This window comes from Saccopteryx leptura, chromosome 3 (assembly GCF_036850995.1).
Source record: "Saccopteryx leptura isolate mSacLep1 chromosome 3, mSacLep1_pri_phased_curated, whole genome shotgun sequence".
Lineage (NCBI taxonomy): Eukaryota > Metazoa > Chordata > Mammalia > Chiroptera > Emballonuridae > Saccopteryx > Saccopteryx leptura.
In genome coordinates, this window is record NC_089505.1 from 40,458,960 (window position 1) to 40,473,853 (window position 14,894).

The 14,894-nt window shown below is 36.8% G+C and overlaps 1 protein-coding gene and 1 pseudogene across 2 annotated transcripts in view; one reads left to right on the plus strand and one right to left on the minus strand.

Annotated features, from left to right (window-relative positions):
- CLVS2 (clavesin 2) overlaps positions 1-14,894 on the minus strand; it is a 94,088-nt gene that overhangs the window by 53,106 nt on the left and 26,088 nt on the right. The gene's annotated exons all lie outside the window — the stretch shown is intronic.
- LOC136397236 (small ribosomal subunit protein uS14-like) lies at positions 7,466-7,634 on the plus strand (annotated as a pseudogene).

Below are 14,894 nucleotides of genomic sequence, written 5' to 3' on the forward strand. Positions count from 1 at the left end.
TGATTGCTTTCTCATATGTACTTTGACTGGGGGGGGGCTCCACCAGAGCGGGTTACCCCTTGCTCAAGCCAATGATCTTGGGCTCAAGCCAGTGACCATGTGGTCATGTCTATGATCCACGCGCAAGCCAGTAACCCTGTGCTCAAGCTGGTGAGCCCGCGCTCAAGCCAGCTACCTCGGGGTTTTGAACAACAGTCCTCTGCATCCCAGTCTGACACTCTATCCACTGTTCCACCACCTGATCAGGCAAACGTCTACTTTTTTATTACCACTAACCTGCCACCAATATGGACTTTCAGCATCTCTGAGCTGGATTGCTATAAAAGTCTTTCTTAAATTCCTGTTTTCCCAACTTCTTTCTTTAAAATTCTCCCACACAACAGATATTTGTAGGATGAAATTATGAACAAATGGATAATATCACATTAACTTTTCATAATTTATTCTACTCAAAATCATGAAACAATGAATAATATCACATTAACTTTTCATGATTTATTCTACTCAAAATACTTATTGATCCTCATTCTTCATAATATATAGTTTAAATTCAAAATACATTCCATTTGGAATCCCAGCCTGTCTGTTTTCTTTAGCTTATACCTTTAGCCTTCACACCAGACTGCCTAAACGTGTTACATACCCACAATGCAATCTGTTCATTTTTACCTCTGTACCTCGCTCTGTTCTTTTCCTCCCTGTGTCTCTTTGGGTAGCCATCTAGCTCAATTTTCAACTCTTCCATAAAAACTTTCTATCATTTTTGTCCATACACCATAACATCCTCTTCAGAACTTCTGAATTTCTTTCTGTAAAATGTACTTTGTCATTTATTGAATTAATTTTAATAATATAAGGATATAACTGACAGGCAGAACTAAAATGTATTCTTTAAAAGCATGATTATCTTTATAAGGTATAATTTTTGTCCACTTTTTTGTCTTCTACTTAATTCATTTTATTCAAATTTGCATAAAGATGTTTTTTTAAAAATTGAGCTTATCAGCCCTGGCCGGTTGGCTCAGTGGTAGAGCGTCGGCCTGGCGTGCGGGGTACCCGGGTTCGATTCCCGGCCAGGGTACATAGGAGAAGCGCCCATCTGCTTCTCCACCCCCCCCTCCTTCCTCTCTGTCTCTCTCTTCCCCTCCTGCAGCCAAGGCTCCATTGGAGCAAAGATGGCCTAGGTGCTGGGGATGGCTCCTTGGCCTCTGCCCCAGGCGCTAGAGTGGCTCTGGTCGCGGCAGAGCGACACCCCGGAGGGGCAGAGCATGCCCCCTGGTGGGCAGAGCGTCACCCCTGGTGGGCGTGCCGGGTGGATCCCGGTCGGGAGCATGTGAGAGTCTGACTGTCTCTCCCCGTTTGCAGCTTCAGAAAAATACAAAAAAAAAAAAAATTGGGCTTATCGATGGGTGCTTGACTAAACTTTTTTTTTTAAGTGACAGGAGAGGAGATAATCAACACTAATTAGCATAAGATAAAAAAATTAAAAGAAAGAGATTCAGAAATGACAGAGATGATGAAATCACTAGACTTTAAAGCAACTATTACTAAAAGGGTATTTGGAAGGAGTCAGGAAACTTGGAAAACTATTGAACTGACAGGCAATTTTGAGATTTTGTGGCCATACATTAAACATGAGAATAAATCTGAAGATTAGTTATGAAATAGATAAGTATTGGTTGGAAACAGGATTGAGGTTTTACCAATTTCTTCAGGCTACTTTAAGAAAACCAAAAAATTATTAATTTATATTTACAATTCCTGCCTGACTGTGGTGGCGCAGTGGATAAAGCATTGACCAGAAATGCTGAGGTCACCAATTTGAAAACTTGGGCTTGCCTAGTCAAGGCACATTTGGCAGTTGATGCTCACTGCCCCCCCCCTTTCTCTCTCCTCTCTAAAATGAATAAATAAAATCTTTAAAAAATTACAATTCCTTAAGAAACACAAATGTCTGTCCTACAATGGATGACCGCTTACTTTTCACAAGCCACATGCATTTGTTTCTTGGTTTGTTCCCCATTGATTGAGAAAGAACGAGAAAGTATGACAGAGAGAGAAAGAAATGGAAAGGGAGAGAGAGAAAGAGAGAAGCATGAACTCATTGTTCTACTTAGCTTCCATTTTAGTTGTGTACGCACTGATTGCTTCTCATACGTGCCATGAACAGGGGTTGAAACAGCAACTTTGGTGCACTAGGACAATGCTTTATCCACTGAGTTGGTGGTCAAGGCCACAGGCATGACCCATTGTTAGGATCAAAAAGTGCATGAGAAGTGCTTTAGAAACCGTCATGACAAGTATAATAATGGTACTGATAATGACAAAGGAAAACCTCAGGCAAAATTTTCCATTTATGAAGTACTGCCGATATCAAAGTTACAGAACAATCAACCTTTATGTGCCAAAAAACTTGGCATCAAAATATACATAATAAAATCTATTTAAAATGTGAAGTGACCAAGGGTTTACAAAAGAAGCCACATCGAGAATGTTCCAAACAGATTTTTCAGGGGCAGTCACCGGCAGCATCTGAAATTGGCCTACATCAGAGTCCCCCCAAGGAAGCCCAGACCAACTCACTTAGTGGCCAGCTTTAGACAACATCAGAGCAGGGCCCAGTAAGCTTCACAATCACATAGTATATCTAAAGAGAAATCTCAACACACACCAAAACATGCTGAGGCAAATTTTAGTTCATGTGTTTCAGCACCTGAACAGCAGCTTGCTCCCTGTGGTCAAGGTCAAGCCTCACAGCTAGCCAGTCTGAAGGTCTATCCCACGCACAAATGGGCTAATAGCAATCAAGACTCAATTACAACAAGAGAGACCAAATAACACACACGAGGACCATTCCTGGAGCACTGAGATTTTCAAAGTGCATCTATTCTAGAGTACTCCATTACTTTGCCTTGGGTAGGACTAAACCTTACTACTGTAAAGAAATGGTACACACAATCCCTTTTAAATTGCCTGCATTTGGTACTCCATACATTTTCCCCTACTCCAGGACATAATTAATAACCTCAAAAATTAAGTCGAATTCTCAATCTTATTCTGACCAAAATTGCAAGTGTTTTATTTTTATTTAAAAAAATTTTTTTAGGTAAAAGGTGGGGAGATAATGAGGCAGACTCCTGAATGCACCCTCTCTGAGATCCACTCAACAATTCTTATTTTGGGCTGATGCTTGAGTATAGAGCTGTTTTTAGTGCCTGGGGTTGATGAGCTCAGACCAACCAAGCTATCCTCAGTGCCCCTGGTCCATGCTCAACCATTCCAGCCACTGGCTGTGGGAGAAGAGGAAGAAAAAGGGGAGGGGGAAGGGGAAAGAAGCAGATGGTTGCTTCTCAAGTATGCTCTGTCTGGATATAGAGCCTAGGACATCCATACTCTGGTTTGATGCTCTATCCACTGAGGCATTGGCCAGGGCCTGCCTTACTGAATTTAAATTCATTCCTCCTACCAAAAACTGTTAAACTGTTTTTAGTCCATGCCATTCATATTTGCAAAATATTTTGAATTATATATATATATTTTTTTTTACTCCAAAACATATTTACATTTCAACTGACTCTGTTTCCCTGGGTTTTGTTGTAAATTTCTACTGTGGTCCCCAAATATGACCTATCACAACTATATGTGTTAGCACTGCATAATTTTCTTAAGATGAGCACCTGCATTTTCCAGAAACTCTTGATTTACTCATCAAACTATGTTAATATTATTTTTAAATAGATGCTAACCTTTTTTTCTTTTTTTTTCTTTTTTGTCTTTTTCTGAAGTGAGAAGTGGGGAGGCAAAGAGACACACTCCTGCATGTGCCCAACCGGGATCCACCAGCATGCCCACTAGGGAGCGATGCTCGGCCCATCTGGGGTGTTGTTCTGTTGCAACTGGAGCCATTCTAGCACCTGAGGTGGAGGCCACAGAGCCATCCTCAGTGCCCGGGCCAACTTTGCTTCAATGGAGCCTTGGTTGCAGGAGGGGAAGAGAGAGATAGAGAGAAAGGAGAGAGGGAAGGGTGGGAAAGCAGATGGTTGCAAATCAAACCCGGGACTTCCACACTCCAGGCTGACATTCTACCACTGAGCCAGCCAGCCACAACTATATATGCTTAGCTTTTTAACATGACACATTGTATATTTACCTGTGAAATAATTGACTTTATTTTCTTCAGTATAGTATGAATGCTTTTGTTTTTGTTTTTAAGATTTTATTTATTCATTTTAGAGAAGGGAGAAAGAGGGAGAGAAATAGAGAGAGAGAGAGAGAGAGAGAGAGAGAAGGTAAGGAGGAGCAGGAAGCATCAACTCCCATATGTGCCTTGACCAGGCAAGTCCAGAGCTTTGAACCGGCGACATCAGCATTCCAGGTGGATGCTTTATCCATTGCACCACCACAGGTCAGGCTATAGTATGAACATCTTAAATAAAGTTCTTTTAATGATAAAAGTAAAAAAATTGTTTTCAATAGTAAAATATGTAAAATGTAGTATATAAAAAAAGAAAAAATTTACCAAGTCCAACTGTTGTCACGTAATCACTGTTTACATTTCAATGCATTTTTTCTTCTCTTTTTTAACATGTTATTAACAAAATGTGATCATATTTTATATATTTTTATCAATATATTTCACTTTACACATAACCATTACCCATATTATTACAAATTATTTGCAAACATTACTCCCAACAGTTGAAAGATCGCCCATCATAGAAACAAGTTGATGTTGCAGGTTCATTTTCATATTTTTCTACACTTCATGGATTCTGAGGCTAAAAACTAGCTCAGGTCAAGAAACCCACCATGGTAGTCTAATAATATTGAGATAGCTACCATCATTCCTTTTTATTACTTTTTGTTGAATATTTGAAATAATATCTATTGTTTCCCTACCCATCTTTCCCATTAGAACACCATGTTTTATAACCACTTTCATAGCTCCTGGAAGGCCCGGCCCTTTGGGCTCTCACTTGAATCTTGCCACTCATTATAATAATTATGCTGAACATACTTCTTACATTTATTCTTTTTTTTTTCATACTTCTTACATTTAAATGCCATCTTTGGTCATTATTTCTGAATCTTATCATCCCATTGCTCAGGATGTCTTTCACTGAATTTATCTAACATATCCTCCTCTTTTTCATAGTCCTTTTGATCACTACTTTCCCTGAAGCTCTAAAATACCTGAGACATTGCAATCTTCAGTATATGCTCTCTCAAGAGTATCCCTTCCTAATTTACCCTTGTGAGAGTTTTAAGAATTGCAGTTGTACAATATACCTATAGTTCCTCCAGAACCAGTGATGTAATCCACTTTCCTAGCCAGCTGGTGACTAACTGAGCTGAAATGAATATTGTTCTTGCTATGGAGGAGCTTATTATCTAGTTGAGAACAGTGAGGAAAAATATGTATATGAATCATATCTTTATAAGTCTGGTTTTGATAGAAAATATCTGTGATATTCCAGAGAGTGAGAACCTAAGAGTCTTACATTCTAGGAATAAACTAATGAGCTCCATCTGTTACAAAGCACCAATACTGATTCTAATATTTAATCATTATGTTACAACCTGGAAGAACAGGCACAGGGAGTATAAACTTCGAAGAGAAAATTGCCTACGGTGTCTCATAATTTACAGAAAATCAGGGGGAAGGCTTTCATCCCACATAACTTCAGTTAGTCAGTTGTGAATGAACTGCCAAGTTAGGCTGATCACATTGTGAAATAATCATATTTTGGTCTAGAGGAATAATCTTGTTTCGTAAGTTTACTTAGATTCTCTTAGCACAGGACAGGGAAGAAACTCAAGGGCAGCACTGACTTTACATGCCTTTTCTGACTAGGTATCACACTAATCTCTTTCATGTATGTTATCATGTTTAATCCTCATAATAATGCCAGGTGGAAGGTGTTAACCCCATTTTTTTAGATGTAATAACAAAGACTGGGGTTGAGTAAATAGTTTATCTAAAATTGAAATCTGAACGTAACAGAGGCAAGATTCAAGCTAAAGAATGTTTGATTCTAAAGTTTCACCTATTCTAGCAATTGTCAAGAGAAAAGATAATTTTGCTTTCAATTATATCCTTATAATTGTTCTCCAAACAACTCTTTATGAAGAAAACAGGTAATCAAAATTACTTTCCCAGCAGTTGGCTTTGGCAAAAACAAACAAAAAACAAACAAAAAAACTTCTTTCATCTTTATATGGCCTCAGGATGAAATACAAATCAATGTAACTTCACTCACTTTATATTCAGTTTTTAAAAATTTGCATTTTATAAATTAGATTATGCCTGACCTGTGTGGTGCAGCAGCTAAAGCATCAACCTGGAATGGTGAGGCCACCCGTCTGAATCTCAGGTTTGCCTGGTCCAGGCACATATGAGAAGCAATTGCTTCTACCGGTTAAATGTTCTTGTCCTCCTCCCACTCTTTCTCTCTCAATCTCTTTCTCTTTTTTCAAAATCAATAAATAAAATCTTAAAAATATATGAAAAATAAAAGATTAAATCATAAATAGCTTTTGAAAAGCCTCCAAGAAGAAAGTAAAAGGAGAAGATAGTTTTAATTTCAATGCTGATACATGAGCTTCCAATAAACAATTTCAAAACAGGAGCTAAAAATAGAGAAAAAAATGAGCCTAAAAATGAGAATCTCAGACTACATGAAAAAAATGTTTAGCACACAAACTATGAGATTTAAACACATAAACTATGATTTAAACACATGAACTATGAGACTCAGAGATCAGGAAGAAAGCCTAAACTTCTATGAGGATTACAACCTAACAGGGGCTAAATTGATAGAGGCAGTGATGGCTAGAAAAAACTAGAGCTGCAAAGCAGAGAAATCAACCATAGCAATGGAATTTCTGGGAGCTCTCCATGGTGCTGCTCAATTCAGCCTAAGCCTCTTGGTAGTTTCTATGTAGCATTGAAGCTATATTATTAGCTCTTTTTTGAGTTCAGGTTTTTTCCAGATTTAAATACTTATGAAACTAAAACGCAGCTTATGATTTACAGAAGAGCACTTTCACTCTCCTTTTGCTGACTAAATTATATCTCTAAGTTCAGCATACAGCAGTCACCCACTACAACGCTGTTTATCGAACCCATATTGAGACAGCAGGCTTCAGTCACCACTAAACCCAGTTTGTCTACCAGTTGTAGAAAAACATTATTGTCTTAAGAGGAGTAAAATGTGCTTTCTTTAGCCACCTTAAGAGAGATAATGGGCTGACCTGAGGCATCTCTTTGAGGCCTTGATTTGAAACCAGGCAATAAAGCTGATTGAGTCACCACCTATTTGCAAACAAACCCGGTTTTCTAAGAAGTACAGACTTTTAAGTTAGGTTTTCCTATATTGATTTGCAGAGAATTATGCCCTGCCCCTTCCCCCGTTTTTTTTTTTTAATTATTATTATTTTGTTTCGTTTCATACGAAAGAGCAAGATGGGTCACCAGCAGCTAGACTGGAACCATCTAAAAAATTTTGCCAGGGTGTTCATACTTTCCCCATCTGCTCAAATCTGCACATCTAATCCAGAAATTCGGCCTCAGTATGTGCCTCCCGTGTTTCCATCAATCTGGAAAAGATGTAGGCTTCATTAAGTTGGACTGAGTGAACTTCCTGGAATGAGTCATTCCAAACATCCACCTTATGACAGAAACAAAGGTAGCTTTTCCCACATAAAAAAAAAGATAAAATAAAACTTCAATTGTGAGTGTTTTAATGTGAATGGAATAGTCATGTAATTATAGAAATCTTCTTTTTAAAAATTACTTTTATCTTCTCAGTGGATTCATCTTTAAAACTTATGGCTTATTTTCCCTCAATTACATAAAAGTATTTATGTAAAACTCTGGTTTCTAAAAAAGAATTATGAATATAATCCTTAAAATTGTGATTATTGGAGAGAAATATTTTCTACGTTTCACTCCAGAAAAAATATAAATATTTCCGGGGATTTAAAAAACATAATAATAACAAAAAACTATTACCTTATAAGAGCATAATAATTCTCTCCTTGAGCCTCATGTAAAGGTAAAATGATGACTCATGTTTTTATTTCTATCATCCTGTCATCATAAACCAGATAAAGATTTGCATTAAGTTGTTAAAGAGTTTCCAAGTCAATATGGCAGACTGAATAAGCACAATTTCCTCATCTCTCTCTACAAATTCAAGTGACAGCAAACAGCACAAACTATAATAAATTTATAACAACTTTGAAAATTAAATGAGGCAGAGTAACATTATTAAAACAGATATTTGATAAAATTTTGGGAGATGAAAACTACATGTACTTTTGATTTCCATTACCAGAAAAATGAAATAGTCATACTTGTCCTTATTCTTCATTAAGTATAACTTAAAAACCTGAGCATTGTAGTATATGAAACAAATATAAGAAGACTATAAAAAATGAGAAGAAGGCAGAACAGCTAGAGACATTGGGAACCAAAAATAACATGATAGCAATATGCCTGGGTTTGATTTTGTCTCACATATCCCAGATTTAGAACTCAGGAAACTGGCAACTGGAAACACCAATAAGCACAGACAAAAAAAAAAAAAAGCCTTTACAAAAGCTTGCACTCATTAGGCAAAAGATCAGAAAAGGTGCATACTAACAACATACAAAACTTTTGGGCAATAACTACTAAACTCTGGATAAATATCACAGAAAAATTAAAATGTGACCTCACTCTTAGCCACACCAGCAAAGAGTTAGAAGTGAGCCTAGAGTACCGCTCTCACCAGGTTGTTAAGGGACCTCATCTCCCACCAGTATGGTTTCATAGAAGGCTGACTAGGCAGTCAGTAGGCAGTCAGGATTCATATCCCTGTTATATCATTATTAATACTCTGGTTGTGAGCTTGAGGATGTACAATATTTTTGCAAGATGTTACTATTGAGGGAAACACATACCAGATCTCTGTGTTCTATTTATTACAACTGCATATAAATTTCAAAATGACAATGAAAAGTTTAACAAAAAGTACAGATGGCCATATAATTTTATGATACATAGAGAACTAAGACCACAAATACAAAGACTATGCTCTAGAACTATCAGAAAAAGGATGAGAGAAAAATTGGGAGAAAAGAATAATAAAAAAGTTTCTTTAGGCCCTGGCCAGTTGGCTCAGCGGTAGAGCGTTGGCCTGACATGTGGGGGACCCGGGTTCGATTCCCGGCCAGGGCACACAGGAGAAGCGCCCATTTGCTTCTCCACCCCCCCCTCCTTCCTCTCTGTCTCTCTCTTCCCCTCCCGCAGCCAAGGCTCCATTGGAGCAAAGATGGCCCGGGCGCTGGGGATGGCTCTTTGGCCTCTGCCCCAGGCGCTAGAGTGGCTCTGGTCGTGGCAGAGCAACGCCCCGGAGGGGCAGAGCATCGCCCCCTGGTGGGCAGAGCGTCGCCCCTGGTGGGCGTGCCGGGTGGATCTCGGTAGGGCGCATGCGGGAGTCTGTCTGACTGTCTCTCCCCGTTTCCAGCTTCAGAGAAATACAAAAAAAAAAAAAAGTTTCTTTATAAAGGCTTCATTAAGGTCTAGAGGGTACATGAAAAGATCTGCTCTCAGATGTATGCTTGTAAGTGACAAAGATGGAGAAAGATCTTAACATTTTTATAGATAAAGTACAGGTACTTGCAAAATAACAAAAAAAATAATAAAATGAAGCTTCTTATCAGAAATAATGAATGCCTAACATCTATAGAATGATTATTTGAAAGTACTAAGGGAAAGAAACAAAATAAAAGTACTAAGGGAAAATCATTTTGAATCCGTTTTCTATATCTAGTGAAACAATTAATCAATGTGGAAACAGAATAAACACATTTTAGAGAATGCAAATACTCTACAATTTTACATACCCTGTATTTTTCAGGTAGAAAAAATTATAAAAAGATAAAAATAATTCAAGAACTTGAAGAAATTAAAAAAACAGCTAATATGACATAAGAATAAAATTTTAAAAATTTCTGGGATAACAGCTCTAATATAGGCCTAATAGACAAGAGTAGATATATCAGAAAAAAAAAATGTTACTAAGAGAAACATCTGAGATCTTACTGTTTATGTTTTCTTCTAGGATATTTATAGTGTGGACTCTTACATTTAAGGATTTAATCCATTTTGAGTTTTTTTCTTGTGCATAGTATAAAAAGATGGTCCAGTTTTATTATTTTGCACTTATCTGTCTGATTCTTCCAACAACACTTACTTAATAAACTATCTTTACCTTATGTTTTTGACCCTTTTGTCAAATACTGATCATATAAGCATGGGTTTATTTCTGGGCTCTCTATTCTGTTCCTTTGATCTATACATCTGTTTTTATGCCAATACCTTGCTGTTTTGATTATTATGGCCTTGTTATATAGCAGGGGTCCCCAAACTTTTTACACAGGGGGCCAGTTCACTGTCCCTCAGGCCATTGGAGGGCCGGACTATAAAAAATACTATGAACAAATCCCTATGCACACTGCACATATCTTATTTTAAAGTAAAAAAACAAAACGGGAACAAATATAACATTTAAAATAAAGAACAAGTAAATTTAAATCAACAAACTGACCAGTATTTCAATGGGAACTATGCTCCTCTCACTGACCACCAATGAAAGAGGTGCCCCTTCCGAAAGTGTGGTGGGGGCCAGATAAATGGCCTCAGGGGGCCGCATGTGGCCCGCGGGCCGTAGTTTGGGGACCCCTGTTATATAGTTTAATATCAGTAGCATAATTTCTCCAACTTTGTTCTTCTTTCTTGAGATTACTGTGGCTTTTTGGAGTCCAAAAGTAGATTCCTTATTGTACATATATGATTTATAAAATAGGTACTTGCCCAAAATAAATTGCATAAGGCCCACATGAATCTATAGAAAATTCATTTGCATTTGAATGAAAAAAGAAAAACTAAGTACTAATAATGTACTTTTTACTTTAATTTGTTAATTTCTATACTGACTAAAATGAAGTTGACTTTATGTTTTCATTGTATGACTAAACAATAAGTAAAACTCCAATTGGTTTTTAAAACACTTGATAAATATTGCCAAAAGGATGAATGTTGGTGGATTCTACACCCTAAAATTTGACGGTGATTATATTCTCTAAATTCATTCAAAAAGAATTTAGAGTGAAATCCTTTCCATGTTTTAGCAGCTAACATTCTTTTCTGAGATTTTTACTAGTTAACTTATCTCATACAAAAAATTTCATATTCTCATTTTCTAAAAATTAAATCCCCAATTCAGAAGATTTCTAACTTCAATGAAAATCAACAAAAACATCACTATAGTTGTGTTGGACACAGTCTTGAGATTATAGAGGAATTATTTACTTTTTTCTCCTTTTAAATTCAGAATTTTAGAAATACTCATCTCAGGAGAGTTGAATTGATTGAATCACAATTGCGTTACCTTTGTTATAGGAATATAGCTATAGTGATCCAGCTATGTAGAATCGTCAGTTCCCTTAGCTAGACAAAACTAGCCTGGTACAGACATTGCATTTAGCACACAGAATAAACAGTAGCAAGGGCACTTTTATTCTTTTGTATTTGAATGTAGGGATTAAACTTGGTTTGTTAGAACAGTTAATATTAACTTATATAACTACCGTAAAATTCCAGTTGTTTGGAGCCTTTGAAAATTGATTTTAAACCATAGAAACACAGTGTTATTAATTGTACACCAAATAGCATCCCAGGATAAATCCAAGGAGACATTCCTCTTAAGAGTTTACTGTGGCTTTTCCAATTTCAGATGTAAAGAAAACTAAACCAATTAAAAACATATCTTCAGACCTAAAGATGGCAGCGAAGTAGGCAGATGCACAGACTCCCAGCTCACACCACCGAACTGGATTATAAACTAATTTATGATCAGCGTGAAAAACCAAATCTGGACTACAAGAACAGCTCTCAAAAACCAAGGAGCAAAGAAGAAGCCACAACAAACCTGGTCACAGAGATACAGACATCTCTCCAGCTCCAATCAGCTCAACAAGACACAGCTGAAAACAAGAAGTGGAGAGGAGGGGCACTAACTCAGGTCTCCATGGAGATCTGAGATACACCTTCCCCTACTGAAGCTGAGAAAGCAACCTGCCCCCAGAGACATAAACTGGCAGAAGAGGACTTCAGAGCTTCAGGTCACTCCCACCACATTCCTGGATACAATTTCAAATAAGCACTCTGCTGAGATAAAAAAAAAACAAAAACAAAAAAAAAAAAACAAGACAATCACCTGTTAAGAAAACAAACAAATCAAGACTTCAAAGCAGCCCAAATCTGAAAGTGGATTACAAATAATAGCTGATGCCAACCCAAGAAGACCTAGAAATAACACAATTGAAAACTGGAGGCAGACAACAACAAGCCTAGACTCAAACAGCTCTACAAATAAAATACCCAAATACACAGATACAATGAGAAGACAGAAAAGTGCAATCCAAATGAAACCACAAGAGAAACATCCAGAAAATGAACTGAGTGATATAGAAATAACCAAACTTCCAGATGCGGAGTTCAAAATAATGATTGTAAGGATGCTTAGGGATCTTAGAACAACAATGGATGGTCATTACGAACACCCAAATAAAGAAATAGCAATTTCATTGCAGCATTGTTCACAGTGGCCAAGACATGGAAACAACCAAAAAGCCCTTCAATAGAAGACTGGATAAAGAAGATGTGTCACATATACACTATGGAATACTACTCAGCCATAAGAAATGATGACATTGGATCATTTACAACAAAATGGTGGGATCTTGATAACATTATACAGAGTGAAATAAGTAAACCAGAAAAAAACCAATGATTCCATACATTGGTGGGACATAAAAACGAGACTAAGAGACATGGACAAGAGTGTGGTGGTTACCTGGGGGGGGGGGGCACAGGAGGGAAGGAGGGAGAGGAGAAGGGGGAGAAGGAGGGGCACAAAAAAAACTAGATAGAGGGTGACGGACGACAATCTGACTTTGTGTGATAGGTATGCAAAATAATTGAATGACAAGATAAAGTGGACATGTATTCTTTGAATATATGTACCCTGATTTATTGATGTCACCCCATTAACATTAATAAAAATTTATTCATAAAAAAAGAAATAGCAATTATAAAAAAGGATATTGAAATATTAAAAAAGAATCAGTCGAATATGACAAATACAATATCAGAAATGAAGACAACAATGGAAGGAATTTAAAACAGTATGGATAGAGCTGAGGATCGAATCTGTGAGTTGCAGGACAACTGGAATGAAGGCATGAAAGAAGTGAAGAAAAAAGAAAAGAGACTCAAAAAGTCTGAGGAAACTCTTAGAGAGCTCTGTGACAACATAAAGAGAAATAACATCTGCATTATAGGGGTTCCTGAAGAAGAGAAAGAATAAGGGATAGAGAATTTGTTCAATAATATCATAGCTAAAAATTTGACTAAATTAATGCAGGAGAAACTCTCACAGAAGCACAGAGAACTCCATTAAAGAGAAACCCAAAGAAACCTACACCAAGACACATCATAATTAAAATACCAAAGCTAAGTGATAAAAAGAAAATATTAAAAGCTCCTAGAGAAAAAAAGGCTATCACCTACAAAGGAGCCCCCATAAGGATGACATCAGACTCTCAACAGAAACACTTGAGGACAGAAGGAAATGGCAAAAAATATTCAAAGTAATGCAGAACAAGAACCTACAACCAAGACTACTTTATCCAGCAAGGCTATCATTTAAAATTGAAGGAGAAATAAAAAGTTTCCCAGACAAAAAAAAAACCTCAAGGAATTCATTACAACCAAACCAATGCTGCAGGAAATGTTAAGGGGCATGGTGTAAACAGATCAAAGTGGGAAAAGAATATAGCAAAAGAGGAATACAGCTTTAAAGAATAAAATGGCAATAAACAACTACATATCAATAATAACCTTAAATGTAAATGGATTAAATGATCCAATCAAAAGACATAGGGTAGCTGCATGAATAAGAAAACAGGACCCGTACATATGCTGTATACTAGAGAAACACCTTAAAACAAAAGATGCACATAGACTGAAGGTAAAAGGATGGAAAAAAACATTTCATGCAAATGGAAATGAAAAAAAAGCTGGGGTAGCAATACTTATATCAGACAAAATGGACTTTAAAACAAAGAATATAGTAAGAGATAAAGAAGGCCACTACATAATGATAAAGGGAGCAATCCAACAGGAAGATATAACTATTATAAATATCTATGCACCTAATATAGGAGCACCTAAATATATAAAGCAGACTTTGATGGATATAAAGGGTGAGATTAACAGCAATATTATAATAGTAGGGGATTTTAATACCCCACTAACATCACTAGATAGATCCTCAAGAAAGAAAATTAACAAAGAAACAGCAGACTTAAAAGACACACTAGATCAACTCGATATAACGGATATTTTCAGAACCTTTCACCCTAAAGCAGCAGAATATACATTCTTTTCAAGTGCTCATGGTACATTCTCTAGGATAGATCTCATGTTAGGGCACAAAAGTGGTCTCAACAAATTTAGGATTAAAATCATATCGAGCACTTTCTCTGATCCAAATGGCATGAAACTAGAAATCAACCACAACAGAAAAACTCAAAAATTCTCAAACATATGGAAACTAAATAGCAGGTTGTTAAATAATGAATGGATTAAGAATGAGATCAAAGAAGAAATAAAAAAATTCCTAGAAACGAATGATAATGAGTATATACAACAACTCAAAATTTATGGGACACAGTGAAAGCAGTACTGAGACGGAAGTTCATAGCACTACAGGCACACTTTAAGAAGCTAGAAAAAGCTCAAATAAACAACTTAACCCTGCATCTAAAAAAAGTAGAAAAAG